The 19,611-nt window shown below is 37.1% G+C and overlaps 2 pseudogenes; both read left to right on the top strand.

Moving 5' to 3' along the window:
* The first annotated feature begins 2,620 nt into the window (after positions 1–2,620).
* Positions 2,621–2,739, top strand: LOC112479692 (annotated as a pseudogene).
* A 9,864-nt stretch (positions 2,740–12,603) lies between these two features.
* On the top strand, positions 12,604–12,718 carry LOC112479717 (annotated as a pseudogene).
* The last annotated feature ends 6,893 nt before the right edge of the window (positions 12,719–19,611 follow it).

The following is a 19,611-nucleotide window of genomic DNA, read 5'->3' as shown; positions in this document are numbered from 1 at the left end:
TAAGACCCTATTAAAAGAAATCGAGGAAGATAAAGAAATGGAAAGATATTCTGTATTCTTAGGTTGGAAGAATCAACATAGTTAAAATGACCATATTTCCTAAAGAATTATACAGATTTAATGCAATCTCCATCAAAATCCCATCGGCATTTTTTAAAGAAATAGAACAAAAACATCATCAGATTTGTATGGAAGCACAAAAGATCCTGAATCGCCAAAGCCATCCTGAGAAAAAAGAACGAGGCTGGAGGCATCAAATTATACTACAAAGCAATAATAATCAAAACAGCATGATATTGGTAGCAAAACGGACACACGGACCAGTGGAACAGAATCGAGAGTCCAGAAGAAAACCCATATTTATACGGACAAATACTTTTTGACAAAAAAGCCAAAAGCATACAGTGGAGAAAGGACGGCCTCTTCAATAAATGATGCTGGGAAAACAAGGAAGCCACCTGCAAGAGAATGAAACTAGACTGTTGTCTATCACCATACACCAAAATTAACTCAGAATGGATTAAGGACCTGAATATAAGACCTAAGACAATAAAGTGCATAGAAGAAAACATAAGAACTAAACTCAAGGACCTTGAACTTAAAGAGGATTTTATGAATTTGACCTCAAAAGCATGGGAAATAAAAGCTAAAATGAATGGGACTACATCAAACTAAAAAGCTTCTGCGCAGCAAAAGAAACCATCAACAAGGTAAAGAGACAACCATCCGAATGGGAAAATATATTTGCAGGCAACACCTCCGATAAGAGTCTAATATCCAAAAAAGAACTCATACGACTCAATAACAACAACAACAAAAACAAACGATTCAATCAAAACATGGGGCAGAGGACCTGAACAGACACTTCTCCCTAGAGGACATACAGATGGCCAACAAATATATAAAAAGATGCTCAACATCGCTAGCTGATCGGAAAATGCAAATCAAAACCACAACCAGATGTGATACCATCTCACATCTGTTAGAATAGCTATAATCAACAGAACAAGTAATAACAAATATTGGAGAGGATGCAGAGAAAAAGGAATCTTCATACACTGCTCGTGGGACTGCAAATTAGTATAGCACTATGGAAAATAGTATGGAGGTTTCCTCAAAAAACTAAGAATTGATCCACCATATGATCCATCAATCCCTCTACTGGGTATTTACCCCAAAGACTTGAAAACATATCCGAAAAGATATTTGCACACCGATGACCATAGCAGCACTATTCACAGTGGCCAGGAAGCAACCAAAGTGTCCTACGATAGATGATTGGCTAAAGAAGCTGTGGTACATATATACAATGGAATATTGTATATATGTCAATTATTTGTGAATGACATGATTCTCTATATAGACAACATCGATGGACCTCGAGATAATCATGGACCTCGAAATAAGCTAGACTGAAAAAGTTGAAAATCACATGATATCACTTATATGTGGCATATAAACCTAAAAGCGACAAATGATCAAGACAAACAGAGACTCAGGGACATGGACAATGGACTAGTGGTTACCAGAGAGGGTAGTGGGTGGGGGAGGAGGGAAGAGATAGACAGGGTAAAGGGGGTCAAGTATAGGATGTGTGGTGGAGGGTGAAGTGGGTAAAGGGGATTAAATATATGGTAGCTGAAGGAAACAACTCTGAGTAGTAATCACACAATATATAGATGTCAAATTATAATGTACACCTGAAAATTATATAATTTTATTAACCAATGTTACCCCAATAAACTTAAAAAAGAAAAGAAAAACCACAATGAGATAACACCTCACTCTCGTCGGAATGGCTATCATCAATAAGTCAACAAACGAGTGTTTGCTAGGATGTGGAGAAAAGGGAATCCTCCTACCCTGCTGGTGGGACTGCAAATTGGTGCAGCCACTATGGAAAACAGTATGGAGTTACCTCAAAAAATTAAAAAATAAAACTAACATATGACTTGACAATCCCACTCCTGAGTATTTATCCAAAGAAATCCCAAACACTAGTTCAAAAAGACATACGCACCCCTATGTTCATTGCAGCATTATTTATAATAGCCAGGATATGGAGGCAACCTAAGTGTCCACTGATAGACAATCGGATAAAGAAGTGGCACACAGGTACAATGGAATATTACTCAGCCATAAAAAGAATAAAATCTTGCTGTTTGCCACAACATGGATGGAACTACTGGGTATTATGCTGAGTGACAAAGACGAATACCATATAATCTCACTTGTTTGTGGAATGTAGGAAACAAAATATATAAACAAAACAGAAACAAGCTCATAAAAAACTGATAGTTGCCTGCTGGGAAGGGGCTTGGGAGATGGGTAAGAAAGGTAAAGGGATTAAGAAGTACAAATTGCCAGTTGTAAAAACAGTCATGGGGATGTAAAGTACAGCACAGGGAATATAGTCAATAATATTGTCACAAGTATGTGTGGTGTTGGATGGGGACTAGATTTACCAGGGAAATGTCTAACTACTATGTTGTGCACCCGAAACTCATAATATTGTATATTAACTGTAATAGAAAAAATCATGAAAGCAGCTGAAGAAAAATGATACTGCAGAGGGAAGCAGTGATTCAAACAACTGCTGACGTTTGAAAAAAAGATCGCAGTCTACGGCCATGCCACCCTGAACGTGCCCAATCTCATCTGATCTCGGAAGCTAAGCAGGGTCAGGCCTGGTTAGTACTTGGATGGGAGACCACCTAGGAAGACCAGGTGCCACAGGCGCAAAAAAAAAAAAAAGAAGTTTGCATTAGAAAACTAGGGCGGAAGAAAGAAGAGGAACAATATCTTTAACTTCTACAAAGGAAAAAAGCGCAATTCTATGTTCAAAGACAATGTTCTTTCAGAATAAAAGCAAAATAAAGACATTTTCAAATACAAGACATTAGAGAAAATTCACTGCCAGCAGAACTGCACAACGACAAATGCTCCAGTTCTTCAGGCCAAAAAGAAATGACACAGGAAACCTGGGTCTCCAGGAAGGAAGAACTCCAGAGATGCTAAATATCTGGATAAGTATAAAATACTATTTTTTCTTAATTTACTTAATATACAGATGACTGATGATGCAAAATATACATAGATGCAATACCTATAAAGTACATACATTTCACATGAATTACACAATAGTAACTCTCAGATGACTGTGAAAAGACAATTTAAATCATGAAAATAAGTATTAGTTAAATAAGGCAAAGAGGTACAGCTAAAAAGCCGATAATAAAAATGGAATGCTTAAAAATCTTTAATTAGTCCAAAGGATAGCAGGAAAGGAGGAACAGAGGAAGAAGTAACAAGAGAGAGAAACAGAACGAATACTGAAATGGTAGCCCTAAATATAACCACATAAATAATTACATTAAATGTTAACTGACTATACAAAGGCAAGAACTGAACGGATTAAAAAGTAACTAGATGCTCCCTTCAAGATGCATACCTTAAGCATCAAGAGAGATCAGTTAAAATTACAGGGATGGAAAATTTCTTATACAGTAAGCATGAGAAGGCTTGGAGCTCAATGGTAAAAAGGTCAGTACATCAGTAATATAATTTTTCGATGTTTATGTGACAAACCACAAAGTTTTAAAACACATGAAGCAAAATTTATAAAAATTAAAGGGAAAAATTAGGAAAATCGCAATTGGAGGTAAAGATTAATCTCTCAGAAACTGTTAGCATGAGACAAAAATCAGTGAAGACAGTTATCAACAGTATCCACCACCCTTAATCTAATTGATATTAGATATTAAACACTACAAAAAAAAACTTGTATTAATCTGGGCATGAATTAGCTTAATCATTTTACTACCTGAATTATAGTTATATTTCTTTGGTACATTATTCATGTAATAATTTGCAGCTTAACAACATTCCATTATGTTAAACCATTTTAACAGTTTATCTTGCCTAGATATTCCTGGAGTGTCTGAATAACAACAGAATTTTTATATGTATGTAATCTCAAAAGTATCACAAGAGAGGGGAAAAAAAGAAGAACAGAAAAAAAGAATCTGGCTTCTGACGAGTATGTCATTATGCTGTAAAAGGCTAATAACATTCTTTCTGTCAAGGGAGTGAATAAAGTTTAGGTGCAGAAAAATAACTAGATGCAGACCCACTCAAAATAGTGACATACTCCTGGGTCTGAGAATTTGTGGACCCCTGATAATTTTAGTAAGCCAGCAATTTAAAAAGCCAGCAATTATTAATTCCTGAAATACAGAAATAAAAAAGCAGATATCTTCCACATTAAACCAAATGCTCTCACTTTGGGGCAAAAAAAATCTCATTAGTATATCTTTCATTCAGTTTGTTCTAAAGTGACTCTTCAGTGAACAATCTTACTCACATTAGAGTTCCCCCGAGTGACCCCTGCAATTCTAAATTGTCTCTCATAAAACCGTGCCAGTTAGGTAGGTGTATATAAGTTGGCATTATAGGGAGGAAACGAAGGAAGCAGGTGGCAAGCGTGGAACGAGCGAGATTTATATTGAAAAGCCCGCACGAGAAGTGCCCAGTCTGCAGGGCACTTACAGACTATCTCTGGAGCTTAGCCCAAAGCTGGTTGCCACCAATCAGGGTGATGACACTAATCAAAGCAGTTCTCGGGCACACAAAAGGAAGAAGTTATAAAATTTTGATAGAGTGACCTAAAGCAAAGCTTGTATCCAAGTAACTTTGGTCTGCAGAGACCTAAACTTTCCAGAAAATGTACTGGACCTGTGTTCAGTGTTCTGTTGCCGTTGACTAGCAGACCGACCATAGGAGCAGATGGCAAAAGACTAGAAGCCATTTCGGCGAGGAGCAGTTCAAATTTCATCAGAAAACTACAGCAAAAAATCTCAAGGGACCTTACTCCTAGAAAAGCAAAATGAGCGCAATACCAGAGAGTTTTAATGGAATCTCAGCCCTAAGTTCTTCATGAACTTGCCTCCTGGCAGGAGGAGGATGGCACCTTGAATATCTAGGCAGACACACAAAAGGTTCAGGTATGAGTGAAGGGGCCAAGGCAAGGAGGGTATCAATGGAGTATCAGTGAACCTCCATTTCTGCCAGTGCCCCCAGCCAAAGCCACCAGGGGTACTCGTGCTGTGTGGCTGACAAGTTAGGTTTATGACACTTCGGTGAGGGACTGCCAACACCACAACCACAGGGTCCCTCAGGAAGGGACTTGGACTTGTATCAGGCGGCACTGGGAGGTTGTTAAAAAAAATGGGGCTTCGTCTGCCCTGGTGCCGTCAGGGTATGGGGGTAATTCTGTGACTGGTATATGAATACTTCATATGTAGAAGGATGGAAAACCAGGCCAAAGGTCTATTTGGTAAGAGGCAGGTGCCACTCGGGTCAGCCAGGAGAGGGGGCGCCCGTCGGTCATTTTTGTTTGGACAGCCATGTTTTGTCCCTGTTGAAACATGATGGCAGATTGAGTGGTCTAGTTCTTGCTTTGATGTGTGTGATAACAAAATGGCTTTGTTTGCTGTTGATTTTCTGTGAAGTCGCTTGTGTCCAGAAGACAGGAAAAGGCAAACAGAGGAAACAAATAAAATGGTAGACCGCATTATAAACATGAAGGAAATTCCTAACATTTCAGAAAATATAGTCAAAGAACACAATCAGAAGAGAAATTGCCAGAATCAGTATTTTTAAATGACACAACTGTATATTGTTTATAAGAGAAACACTTTAATTATAATGATACAGGTAGGCTAAGAGCAAAATGATGAGAAAAGATTTACCACATGTATAGATATAGATGTGAATTAATGCCACGACAAGCTACCACTACTCACCTAGCAGAATGGATGAAATTTAAAATACTGACAATATCAAGTGCTCGTGAGAATGGGGAGCAAGCAGATCCCTTGTGTGTTGCTGGAAGGAATGTAAACTGGTACAGTCACTGTAGAAAAGAGTCTGGCAGTTTCTTTAAAAACTAAACATATAACTCCCATGTGACCTGGAAATCGTGCTCCTGAGAATTCATTCTGTAGAAATGAAAATGTATCCACACAAAAGCCTACATACAAATGTTCGTAGCAGCTCTATTTATAATCGCCAAAATTCTAGTAACAGGGAACAGAGTAGTGATTTCCGGGGGTTAGGGACGGGGGGAGGGTCTGACTAGTATAAAGGGGTAACACAAAGTGGGCTAGTTCTGTATTCTGATCGCGGAGGTGGTTACCAAAACCTATACGTGGGATCAAATTTCGTAGTCGCGCACACAGTACATGCAAACACTGATGGAAATAATACAATTACCATCCAACCCAGCAGTTGCACTGCTGGGCATTTGTCCCAGAGAAAACAAAACTTGCGTTCACACAAACACCTGTACACAAAGCTCACAGCGGCTTTATTTGTAATAGCTAAAAATGTAATCAGCTCCAGTGTCTTTTGACAGGTGAATGGCTCATCAAACTGTGGAATAGACATACTATGAAATACTATTCAGTATTGTGTCTTAAAGTTTACAAAATATTTTAAAATAAATAAAAGTCAAAATGGTTATATTAATATAGAGTTCAGAGTAAAAAATTTGCCAAGGATACAAATATATCATATAGTAATAAAAGGATGAATTCACTAAGCAAACATAATTCTAAATGAATAAGCACCTAATAACAGACTTTCAATTTCAAAATACTTTAAAAGCTGACATAACTGAAAGGAAAAATAGACAAATCCACAATTGTACTTGAGACCTCAATATTCTTTCAGTAAAAAACAGAATTACTAGAAAGTATCAGCAAAGATACAGAAGAACTGAACAATGCCTCAACCAACTGGATATGACTGACATTTATAGAACACTCCATCTGACAACAGCAGAGCAGACATTCTTTTGAAGGACACAGGGAAGAGTCATCAAGATAGATCATATTCCTGGGTCAGAAACAAATCTTAATACATTTAAAATAAGTCTAAAATCATACAAAATATATTCTCAGGCCATAAAGAAACTAAACTAGAAACCAATAATGAAAAGAAAACAAACATCTCCAAACATCGGAAATTAAATACATGTCTAAATAACCCATGGGTTAAAGAAGATGACTCAGGGGAAATTAGAAAATACTTTGAAGAAAAAAAAGTATATAAGACAGTAAAATTTATGCGATGTACCTACATTTATAGCATTAGATGCTTATATTAGAAAAGTCTCAAGTCAATAATCTAAGTTTGAATTTTAAGAAAGTCAAAAGAACATACCAATGAGAAAAATCGATAAAACTGAAAACTTTTTTCAAATAAATTTGATAAACCTCTAGCAAGAATGACAAAGGAAAAAAAACAAAAATAAATATCAGGAATGAATGAGAGGGTATTACAACAAACACTATAGACATTTAAAGGATAAGGCAATAATATGAAAAATTCCACACATAAATTGAGAACCTAGATGAAAGGGATTGTTTCCTCCAAAACCACAAACCAAAATTTACCAAAGGTGAAAGAGATAATCTAAACAGTCCTGTAAGTATGAAATAAATTGAAATTATAATTTAAAAAAAAAACTTCCGAAAAAGAAATATGTATGTTCAGATAGTTTTACTGATAAATTCTATAAAATAATTAAATAAGAAATAATACTAATTCTACACAATCTCTTCCTGAAAATAGGTCACATCCCAACTCATGGTATGAGGCCAGGCCCTGATACCAAAATTAGACAAAGACAGTACAAAAAACTAAACACTGCAGATTAATATCCTTCATGAACAAAATTAGTCAAATCCAGCAAGATATAAAAATCTTAATAAATCATAACCAAGCAGGGTTTATCATGAATACAAGGCTGGTTCAATATTTGGAAATCAATCAACTGAGTAATCTACTATGTTAACAGTCTAAGGCAGGGGCTGGCAAATTATAGCCTGTGGACCCAATTCATCCAACCACTTTTTTAAGGCCTGCAGGCACCATTTGAGTGGTCTACCAGTGAGGCATTGAGGCCAAGCCAGGGCACTGTTCTCCACCCTGGTCGCCCCCTCTACTCCCAGAGCCTGCCTCCCTCATTGGCAGTTAGTTGTGCCTCACCACTTCCCCAAGCCAGTGCTTTTCACCATCTACACATTGGGGACTCCACTGTTTGCAATGGGCTGGAACCAAGCAGTGGAATCACAGTCCAGGAGTCAGTGACAAAGGGAGGTGACCTGCCTCCAGTCAGCCATCCAAGTCGAGATGGTGGGGTTCTCTGGGAAGAAAGAGAGGAATGCAAGGATCTGGATGTCACTAGGGCAGAAAGTGAAACTGACTCCAGTGGCTGCCCACTCAGCATGCCAGAGGCCTCCTCCTCAGGCCAGAGACTCTATATCCAAAGAGTGTCTCTGACTGATGGCAACTAGGGACGACGTATGCCCACCACCTGGTAAGCCCACCGGCAGACAGAGTGACTTAAGACAAGAATTTTATTTGTTATAATGATACTACTTAATATCTTCAATTTTGCCTCTTTGCCCACAAAGCCTAAAATGTTTACTTTTTGGTCCTTTTCAGAAAAAGTTTTCCAGTATTGGTCTAAAGAAGAAAAAACACTTTATCATTTTATCAATTGATACAGAAAAAGCATTTGACACAATAAAACATCCAGTAATGATTTAAAACAAAACTCTTAGCAAACTAGGAAAGAAGACTTCGACTTGATAAAAGGAACCCACCAAGAACCAACAAGTAACATCATACTTAATAGAACTGAATGCCTTCCCTAGCAAAATGTATAGAATTTGTATACTGAACACTACAAAATACTGATAGAAAGAAATCAAAGAACACCTAAATTATTGAAGAGACATACGGTGTTTGTGAATTAGAACACCCAACACAGTAAATATGTCAATTGTCCCCAAACCGATTTACAGATTTAATACAACACTAGTCAACATTCTAGCAGTATTTTTGTAGATACAGACAAGCTCATTTTGAAATTTATATGGAAAAGCAAAAGAACTTAATTAGATCAAGATTTTAAAAAAGAATAAATTAGAAAAATCGTACGACTTGGTGTTAAGAGATAACTCGAAAGCTACTGTAATCGAGAATGTGGTAATAGTGAAGGGACAGACGCAGACACTGATGGAACATAAGAAAGTCCAGACATGTATGCATAATACGGAAAACTGGTTTTGACAAAGATACAAACACAATTCAGTGGAGAAAGGACATTCTTTCAACAAATGGTATTTGAACAATTGACCTTTTATGTGCAAGGATGAACCTCAACCTAAACGTAACACCTCATGCAAAAATTATAGATCTGACTACAAAATGTAAAACTATAAATTTTAAAAAGGAAGCATAAGGGAAAATCTTTGTGACCTGGGGTGAAACAAAACATTCTTAGGCTTCACACCAACAGCACAATCAATAGAAGAACAAATTAATAAATTGGACCTTATCAAATTTTAAAATGTCTGTAAAAGACAATGTTAAGAGAATGAAAAGATGAGCTATGGACTGGAAGAAAATATGTGCAAATAACTTTTCTCTGTAATGTATAAAGAACTTTCAAAATTCAACAATAAGAACTTTAAAACTTAGCAATAACAACCCAGTTAAAAATTGGCAGAAGACATCAACGGACAATTCACCAAAGCAGATATAATGATAGCAAATAAGCACGTGAAAATACGTACATCATTGGCAATTAAGGAAAGGAAAAGTTAAACCACAATTAGAGTCCACTATGCATCTATTAGAATGGCTTAAATACAAAAATAGGAAAAATATCCAGCTCTCACGAGGTCCCAGAGCAACTGGAACTCATATATATTGCTTGGGGAATGCTTTCCACTTTGATGCAAACAACATTAAAATACTCGTAGATACTCTTCTCAGCAGTCTTCCCCAGAGAAATGAAAACTTATGCTCACACTAACACCTGTACACAACTGTTTCTACCTGCCCTATTCATAATTGTAAATAACTGGAAATGACCCAAATGCAACAACCAATGGGTAAATGGATAAATTAACGGCAGTATGTTCATACAGTGGAATACCACCCAGCTACGAAAAGGAACCAACCACTGATGTGCACAATAAATTTCATGACTCTTAATGGCAATATCTTAAAAGAAAGAAGCCAGTCATATATAATGTTATGTACTACATGATTTCATTTACACGGCATTCTTGAAAAGATAATACTATAGTGATATGGAACGTCATTGGTTTCCAGAGGTTACCAATGTGCTGAAGACAGGCTGTAAAGAGATAGCATAAGGAAGTTTTTTGGTGTGAAGGAACCATTTTGTATTCCGAGTATGGTGGTGGATACACAAACCAATACATGTGTTAAAAGTCACAGACTTGAACACCAAAATAAAAAGGTCATTTTTAATGTCTGACAATTTTTATGTAAACTTGGAAGGGATCATTTTTATTGTATAATTTTTAAGTAAACCTTGAAGGGATAAATTGACTATTTGAAGCTCAAATGGTTTTTTTTTTTTGAAGTTTATTACATACGTAGAGTAAAATTTATAATGACAACACCAAAGACAGAAGGGAGCAAATAGAGGTGTACTGTTGTAATGACCTGACACTGTACTTTAAGCAATATTTTTAAGGTAGATTATGATATTGTATATGGTCTATTGTAAAAGCTTGTATAAAATAAAGTAAAATGGAATAAAAAAACACTCAATCCAAGAGAGAAGCAGAGAAAGGAATAAAGAATATATGAAACATAAAAACAAACAGAAAGATGCTAGATTTTAATCCAAACATGTTGATAGTCAGATTGAGTATATATGGCGTAAACACTCAAATTCAAAAACAGAAATTCTAATGTATTAAAAATGTAACTCAACTATATGTTGTATACAAAAAACCATTTTAAATATAAAAATACAGATAGGAAAAAATAAAAGAATGGAAAGAGATGTCATGTAAATATTAGTCAAGAGAAAGCTATAGGGTCTATGTTAAGAGTAGACTTTAGAACAAGAAATATTAACAGGTAAAATAACAACATTCCATAATGTTAAAGGGGTAATTTGATCAAGAAGACATAACCACTGTAAATGAGTATACATCTAATTAAGGTGCTTCAAAACACACAAAGCAAAAGATGATAAAAATTAAAGAAGATACTGACGCAGCCACAATTAGAGCTGGAGACTGCTGGACTCTTCTCTGTAAACAACAGAACAAGTAGAGAGAAATGTTAAAAGGACAAAGAAGACTTGAACAATACTATCGACCAATTTGACATCATTAGCATTTGTACATCTCCACTCAACAGCGGCAGAATACAAAATCCTTTCAGGTGCCCATGCAACTTTCAAGAGAGTTGAAATTTTAAATAAGAGATGGGACAAAAAAGAGATCATAAAGATAAGTGAAAACATAAAATGTCAAAAGCCATTTCTGCAGCTAAAGTGATGCTTAGAAAAATATAACATTAGATGTCTATGTTAGAATAGAAAAAAAGGCCTCAAATCAATAATCTAAGCTTTTACATCCAAAAACAAAAACAAAAAAAAAGGAGTAAATTCCAAAGTAAGCAAAAAGAAGGAAATAATAAAGCAGAAACCAGTAAAACAAATAAAACAGACAAAGGAGAAAAAACTCAGTGAAACCAAAATGTGCTTCATTGACAAGATCAATAAAGTCAAATCTCTAGCCAGTCTAATATTAGGAAGAAAGAGACAAGACAAAAATGACCAATATCAGCATCAAGAGTAGACATCACTACAGATATCACAGCCATTAAAAGAGTATTATGAAAACCTTTGTACCAATAAAACCTTGATAAAATGGAAAAGTTCCTCGATATAAACTATCCACAACAAACTCAAGAAGAAATGGAATGGAATAGTTCTATAATTTAGAAATTGAATGTATAGTTAAATTCCCTCCCAATTAAAAACATAAAAAACTAACGAGCAAAGAACTCCAGTTCTCGAAGTGCTTCACTGGTGAATTCTACCAGACAGAAATTAATACTAATTCTATACAAAATCTGGAGACTTGAAGAGGAGAAATTCTTTCTTACTCATTTTCATTTCATTAAGCCAGCACTTATTTGATACCTAAACCAGGCAAAGACATTACTAGGAAAGCAAATTATAGAGTGATATTTTATGAATACATATGAAAATTAATATAAAAACATTGGGAAATCACATCCAGCAATATATACAAAGGATAAATTCATGACCAGGTGGGGATCATTTGGGGAATGCAATGTTGGTTTGACGTTTGAAAATATATCAATATAATTCACCATGCTAAAAAGAGACTAAAAAGAATAACCATATAGCCATTGCAATAGCCAAAGAGAAAGCATTTGAGAAAATTCAACACTCAGTTACAATAAATACCCCAAACTCAGAATAAAAGGGAACTTCCTCAAACTGATAAAAGTATAAAAACTCTATAGCTAATCTCATACTTAATATTGAAATAATGAATGCTTTCCTGCTAAGACTGAGAAGGACCAAAATGCCCAACTCGCCATTTCTATTCAATTTTATACTGGAGGTCCAAGTCAGTGCAAAAACTAATAAGTGTTTGTATTGGAAAGAAGAAATAAAACTACTTGCAAATGACACAATCATCTACTGCTTTAAAATACAGTATATTGGTCTACAGCCATACCACCCTGAACATGCCTGATCTCATCTGATCTTGGAAGCTAAGCAGGGTTGGTCTTAGTACTTGAATGGGAGACCACCTAGGAATACCAGGTGCTGTAGGCATAAAAATAAATTAAATAAATAATAAAATGCAGTATATTAATAGAAAAATTGAAGTACAGTAAGGCCAACAAATCAGGAAAAACTGCCATTGAAAAGATACTGACAGTAACAGCTTGTTGTAATCTTTTGGGTCAAGGTGGCAATTCTGGCAGTTATGTTCTTAGAGGATATGAACTGATAGTTTGTAAAGTATATGTAAAGATTAGGAGGATTTGGGTGTAACCAACGGGAAGATGTTCTGTTGCAAATGGCTGAATTTGATTGTATGTCATCGGTTGGGTGTCAGGTTGCTTGCCAGTTGACATAGCATTAGCCTATAGGCAGGCCCTTTAATTTGGCCAATTACTGTGAGCCCCATACTTCGACTGTTATATTGGTTGGTAACAAGCAAGCTGGCAAGGTCTTTGGATGGTGGCATGCAGGGCTGAGCATTTGCCATGTGTGGGTGTGAGCCTCCTATTTGCAAATCAAGGAAGGCTCCCAAGCCAGCAGTAACCAGACAGTCAACAAGACGGTGTACAGCTGCATCTGATAGCCTATGCTGCATGATGTCCATGTATTATTACCAGGGAGGAGTTGTCTGTTGTCATCATTGTGGAAATGGTGTTAAGGGCTTAACTGTGTCCACCTCCACCCACCACAAATTTGTAAGTTGAAGTACTAACCATCCCCCACCGCATACCTCAGAATTCGACCAATATTTGGAGATGAGGTCTTTTAATAGGTGAATGACTTAAAATGAGGTCTTTGGGGTGGGCCTTAACCCACTCTGACTGGCGTCCTTACTAGAGGAGGAAATTTGGACACCACGTATCCACACACACAAAGACCATGTGAGGACACAGCAAGAAGGCGCCATCTGCAAGGCAAGGAGAGGCTTCGGAAGAAAACAACCCTGCCAACCTCTTGATCTTGGCCTTCAACCTCCAGAACTGGGAAACAATAAACTTCTGTCGTACAAGCTGCCCAGTCTGTGGTATTTTGTTAACGAGGGCTGTAGCAGACTAATGCAGTGTTGAATTCGTTATTTCCAAATGCTTTTGTTTATTGAGTTCTCCATCAGCCTTTTCATTAGCCCACACTGCCCATAGGGATAGCCCTGGGGTACTAACTTAATCTCCTGAGAAGAATCAGAGAGAGAGCGTACAGATTACTTAGCCACTCCTTACAACAAAAAATATTCAGGATTTTGGCCTGGTGAAAGTTTGGGCTCAAATGGGTCCCAGGAGCGTATGCAACTCAATCTGGTTTCCAGCCCTTCTGGGATGGGCAAGATCAAAAATGTATAAAGATACGGGGAGACATTATTAAAGAGCCTCATATACAATGAGTCTACATACATGGAGGCCAGACCCAAACCGCTTTAAGTAGGAAAAGGGCAGTGGGATCATTTAAACCCTGGTGTGAGTCAGCCAAAGAGACTTGAATTGAGAGAAAATAAGACATGCAGCAAGATAGAGATCCAATTTCGGGTCCAGTTGCTGGGTTGAAATTTGAAAAGTTGTGTGAGGTGACCTTTGTTTCTTAATTAAACCAGCTGTCTGGGAACTATCAAGAGCAGGAAAGCCTACTGAATGCCTTTTCCAAGAGTAGCAATGCACATTGTAGAAAGCGAAATGTGTGCCTTGGTTACTATCGGTAGTTTTGAAACTCTAAAGAGGATAAGGAGTGTCCTGGCAGGCCTTAGATTACGTAGAAACATGTATGACTTGATTTATATCTTGGGTATCTGTGAGGCGAGATTCCTAGAGCCCTTTATCCTAGAGGGGAATTTTTAGGACATAGTTCAATAGTTCATGATAAATGTGAAGATGGGCCATTCGCTGGCTAGGACATCCAGTGCTGAGACGATGCCTGAAGTTTGGCCACTTGGGTTGGGTGCCATCCTTTATCTGGGACATTCTGGTTAAGAGATGGAAAGCAGCAACATTCCATTGAGCTCCATCACATATGGCGCACATGTGGCAGTTGACAAACTGCTGTTGCTGTTCACTTGGTTCATCCCGAGGGGCTCCCAGGTAGTCTAGGAGTCTGGGGTCCTCCACCACCATGGCATCTGACAGGAGACGGAGGATAGGCGAGTTCACTCCCCTCCTTCAGGTGGAATGTGATAGAGCAATATGATTTGTATACTATAATCTATAATATGCTGACAGAACCTGAGACTAGATCTCTAAATGGGGATATATGATTTTTCTTGGATAAGACAGATTGTTAAAATGTCAGTTCTCCCCAAATTGATCTATGAATTTAACATAATCCCCACCCAAATCCTAACAGGCTTTTCTGTAGGTGCTGACAAGTTGATTCTAAAATTTATATGGAAAATAATCGGGTTTAGAATACTAACAATTTTGAAAAAGAACACAATTAGAAGACTCACACTACCTAATATCATAGCTTACTCTAAACCTACAGCAATCAAGACGGCTTGGTATTAGCATGGAAACAGACATATAACTCAATGGAACAGAGTAGAAAACCCATAACTAGTACCACATATATATTATCAGTTAATTTTTGATAAAGGTACCAAGGTAATTCAATGGAGAAAAGGCAGTCTTTCAGCCAATGGTACTGGAATAACCGAACAACAATATGTTGAAATATATGAACCTTGTTCCTTACTTTGCACCATAAATTTTCTCAAGATATATCTTAGACCTACATGTAAAACTGGGGCTATATGGGAGACGGCAACATCCACAGGTCAGGGATGGAAGTGTGTGTGTATCGGGGGGAATTAAGGAGGAGAAAAAAACTAGGGCTATAAAACTTTTATAAGAAGACATAGGAGAAAACCTTTACGAACATGAATTAGTCAAAGATTTCTTATATTGGACATAGAAAAGGCGAATCATAAAAGATAAACTTGATAAATGCAATTTCATTAAATTAAAAACTCCTAAAAATACTATTACAAAATTTAAAATATAAGCTATATTTATAGAGAAAACATAAGCCATAAACCTGATAAAGGACTTATATCCAGAATACACAAGGCACTCTTACAAGTCAATAAGACAATCCAGTTTTTTTAAATGGAAAAAACATTTGAACACTTTTGAAAGAAGATATAGGAATAGCCAATAAGCAAATGGATATGCTCAATATAATTAGTTAATAGAGAAATGCAAATTAAAACAGTAAGATACTACTACATACCTATTAGAATGGATCAAATTAAAAACCAAGAATTTGAAAATACCGAGTTTTAGTGAGGATGCAGAACAACCAGAACTCACACATAAAATGTAACAGCACTTTGGAAAATAGTTGAACAATTTATTATAAAGCTGACTAAAACTTCCCCTAAGATCCAGCAACCTCACTCCAAAGAAATAAACACACCTCCAAAAAGTGTATGCAAACCTTTATAGCAGCTTTTTCATAAATGCTAAAAGCTGGAAGTAAACTAAAAGCTTTATCAGCTGGTTAATAGATAAGCATTTTATGATAAATCTATGCCATAAATTTATATCTATACCAAACAGGAAATAGTATTTTAAAAAGAATGAACTGATTAATGGAACAATATTGACGAATCTCAATTTTATGTTAGATGTATTAAGTCATACAACAAGAAGTATAATTATAACATTTCAGTTGTATGATTCAGTTCATGGGACATTCATGATATGACATTTTTGATGAAGTTAGGGAGCATCTGAAAACTTCATATGTTTGCGCTGCAAATGATACAACTTTGGGGAGAAAGATCTGGCAGTTTTTTTAAAAAATTAACATACTTGTAGGGAGATAAAGCTCCCCAAATTCAGAAGAGTGCATGGTTTATCTCGGGAGGCCTGCATGCATAAAAAGGAAAAGGCTGGTTCTGTGGAATTCCAGGAAGAAGAAGATTAAGTATAGATAAAGGGAGTGTCAAAGGGAGTGTCAAAGGAAGTGTCGATTGTACCTTGCTCTTCAGGATGTTACTTTAATTATGTTATCTTGGGATACCAAAAGGAACAGATTATGTATAATAAGAAGGATAAGAAATAAACTCGGAGAGACAGTTGTGAGATCTGTTCTCCCTCCTGCACCCTGTCTGTCTTCTCTTTTTTCTCAGTCCCCGCTCCCCCATTCAGGTACCCGGTTTGACTTGGTCGGCTGGCTTCCGACACATACTATCTACTCTGTGACCCAATGATTTCCCTCCTAGGCATTTCCGGAGGACAAAGGAAAACGTAAGCCCATGAAAATAGTCATCAAGGAATGGGCAGCAAGAATGATGGAGTAAGGACCTCTGAAAACTCACCACATAAATGGAAAAATTGGCAGAAATAGAGCTGACTTTTTTCAGAACTCCGGAAATTAACCAAAGGCTTGCAGCAACCCAGAGTGTTTAGTCAAGAAACTCAGTACACACAGCTAGAACTGTGGTTTCAGCTCAGCCTCGTCCTGTGTCCCACTCCCCAGCTCAGCTGCGGCCTTGGAAGGAGTCTGCGTTCTCAGTGTGGAGGGAGCAGAACGGAACTGGAGCTCTTTCAAAGTCTCATTCCCAAAGAAGAATCATTACCGGGCCAGTCACCCCTGGAAGAGTCCACTCCATGTTTTACCACCCTGGTGACCTAAGGTGACTCATAACAGTTGAGGCGCCAGTGAGCTCATCAAAATGCTTAGAAGGAAAAGCTGAGGAATCAGCCATCCTCGGGGACTCAAAGACATGAATAGATTGAGAGTAAAGAATAAGGAAAGAGATCACGCGAACAGTGATCAAGAGAGCAGAATGTTCATACTAAGATCAGACAACAGACTGAAGACAAAAATTGTTACCAGACACAGAGAAGGACGTTTTAGAATGATAAAAGGGTCGATCCAACAGAGTTTTCCATTTTACTGGATGTTTGAAAATTTTTATAATCAAATGTTAAAAAAAGAACTGAGACAGCAAAAGCAACAAAACCACAGAAACATATGAAACTACAACAAAAGCAAAAATCAGAATAGGCAAATCTAATCTGTGCTGGATAAACATCAGAACAGTGGTTTGTCCGGCAGTGGGGGAGACAAGGCTGTGGGAACATCCCGGGAAAGGGCCGCTGGGCCAGACCTTTACCTTGATAGGGGTTCGGGTAGCCCACACACACTCAGGGTGTGGAATTCACAGAACAGTTCACTTAAGATACGTGTGTTTCAATGTACGTAAATTTTACCTCAAAAAAAGGAACACGCATAAAGAAATATTGAATTCTTGTTAATGATATACATGCTGGAGCATTTGGGAGGACATGTCTTCAACCTACTTTGAAATGCATCGAAATAACAAAACGTTTGATGGAAAGTTAGAAGACTTACTTTAATTTCAAAACTTACTTTAAAGCAACGGGAGTCAAGACACTGTGGTATTGGCATAGGGATAGACATAGATCAGTGTGATTTCAATGGAATCAATGGAATGTAATTGAGAGTCCAGAAATAAGACCTTATGTCTACGGTCAACTGATTTTCAACAGGTGCCACGATCACTCAGTGGGGAAAAGAATAGTCTTTTCAACAGATAGTGCTGAACATCTGGATAGCCACATGAAAAAGAGTGACACTGGACACTTATTTCCTATTAGATATACAATTAACTCGACAAAGATCTAACCGAGGGCTAAAACTATGGAACTTTCCAAAGAAAACAAGAGGCGAATCTGCACGACCTTCAGTTTGAGAAAGGGTTCTTAGTGAGCAACAACAAAAAGGTACACTGGATTTCATCAGAATGAACCATTTTTGTGCAAAGGCTACTATTAAGAAAGTGCAAAGACAACTTACAGAATGGGAAAAATAGTTACAATCTGTGTATCTGATAAGAGACTCGTGTCTAGAACAATTAAAGATCCTTACAATTTAATAATACAAAGTCAAATAGCCCAATTTAAAAATGAGCAGGTTAGTCATCAGGAAACACAAATCAAAACCACAATGAGATACAACTTCGTGCCCACGAGAGTGGCTACAATGGAAAAAAAATCGGATAACAGCAAGTGTGGGTGAGGATGTGGAGAATTTGGAACCGTCGTGCATTGCTGACAGGAATGTAAAATGGTGCAGCCACTTTGGAAAACAGCCTGGCACTTTCTCAAGTGGTTAAACACAGAGTTAGCACATGATCCAGCAAGTCCACATCTGCCCAAGAAAAACAAAAATATGTGTCCTTGCAAAAACCTGTATACAGATGATGTTTACGGTAGCATTAGACATAATAGCCGAAAGGTAGGAACCATCCAGACTGATGAATGGATAAATGAAATCTACCTCATCCCTGCAATGGAATATCATTCAGCCATAAAAAGGAGTGAAGTAACGATACAGGCTACACTTAGATAAACCTTGAAAACATTACACCAAATCAAAGAGGCCAGTCCTAAAAGACCACGTATTATGTGATTCTATTCTGATCAGGGACAGGTGACAGCTAAAAGGTACAGGTGACGAAAATGTTCTTAAATTGACTGTGGTGATGGCTGCACATATCTGTGAATATACTAAAAACCACTGAGTTTTGTACTTTATAAATGGATGAATTGTCTGGTATGTGAATTATACCTCAATAATGCTGTTATAGAAAAATAGTAAAGAAAACACTGCTCAAATCATACTTATTCTGTTCTTGCAAGCATATTTAAGAATGTACATTTAAAAAGCACTGAAAACAACTGAATCGTAAGCAGAGTAGTAATGTAGAAATTTTCTATTTTAACATCTATATTCACTTTTACACTATTACTTGTGAAGCAAAGAGAACAAAAACTGTAAATGAAATCAGATAAAAAGCAAACCCCGGGTACATTACAGATCCTGAGTATCTGTGTCATCTTTCGAGAAATGGAGAAAAGATGTGGCCACTCATTGCAAAATGTTAAAAATGCAACTCACCTGGAACTTGGTGCTTTTCTCCGCCT

Source organism: Pteropus alecto, unplaced genomic scaffold, assembly GCF_000325575.1.
Source record: "Pteropus alecto unplaced genomic scaffold, ASM32557v1 scaffold194, whole genome shotgun sequence".
Lineage (NCBI taxonomy): Eukaryota > Metazoa > Chordata > Mammalia > Chiroptera > Pteropodidae > Pteropus > Pteropus alecto.
Note: the sequence above shows the minus strand (reverse complement) of the source record. Positions and strands in the feature narration are given on the sequence as shown.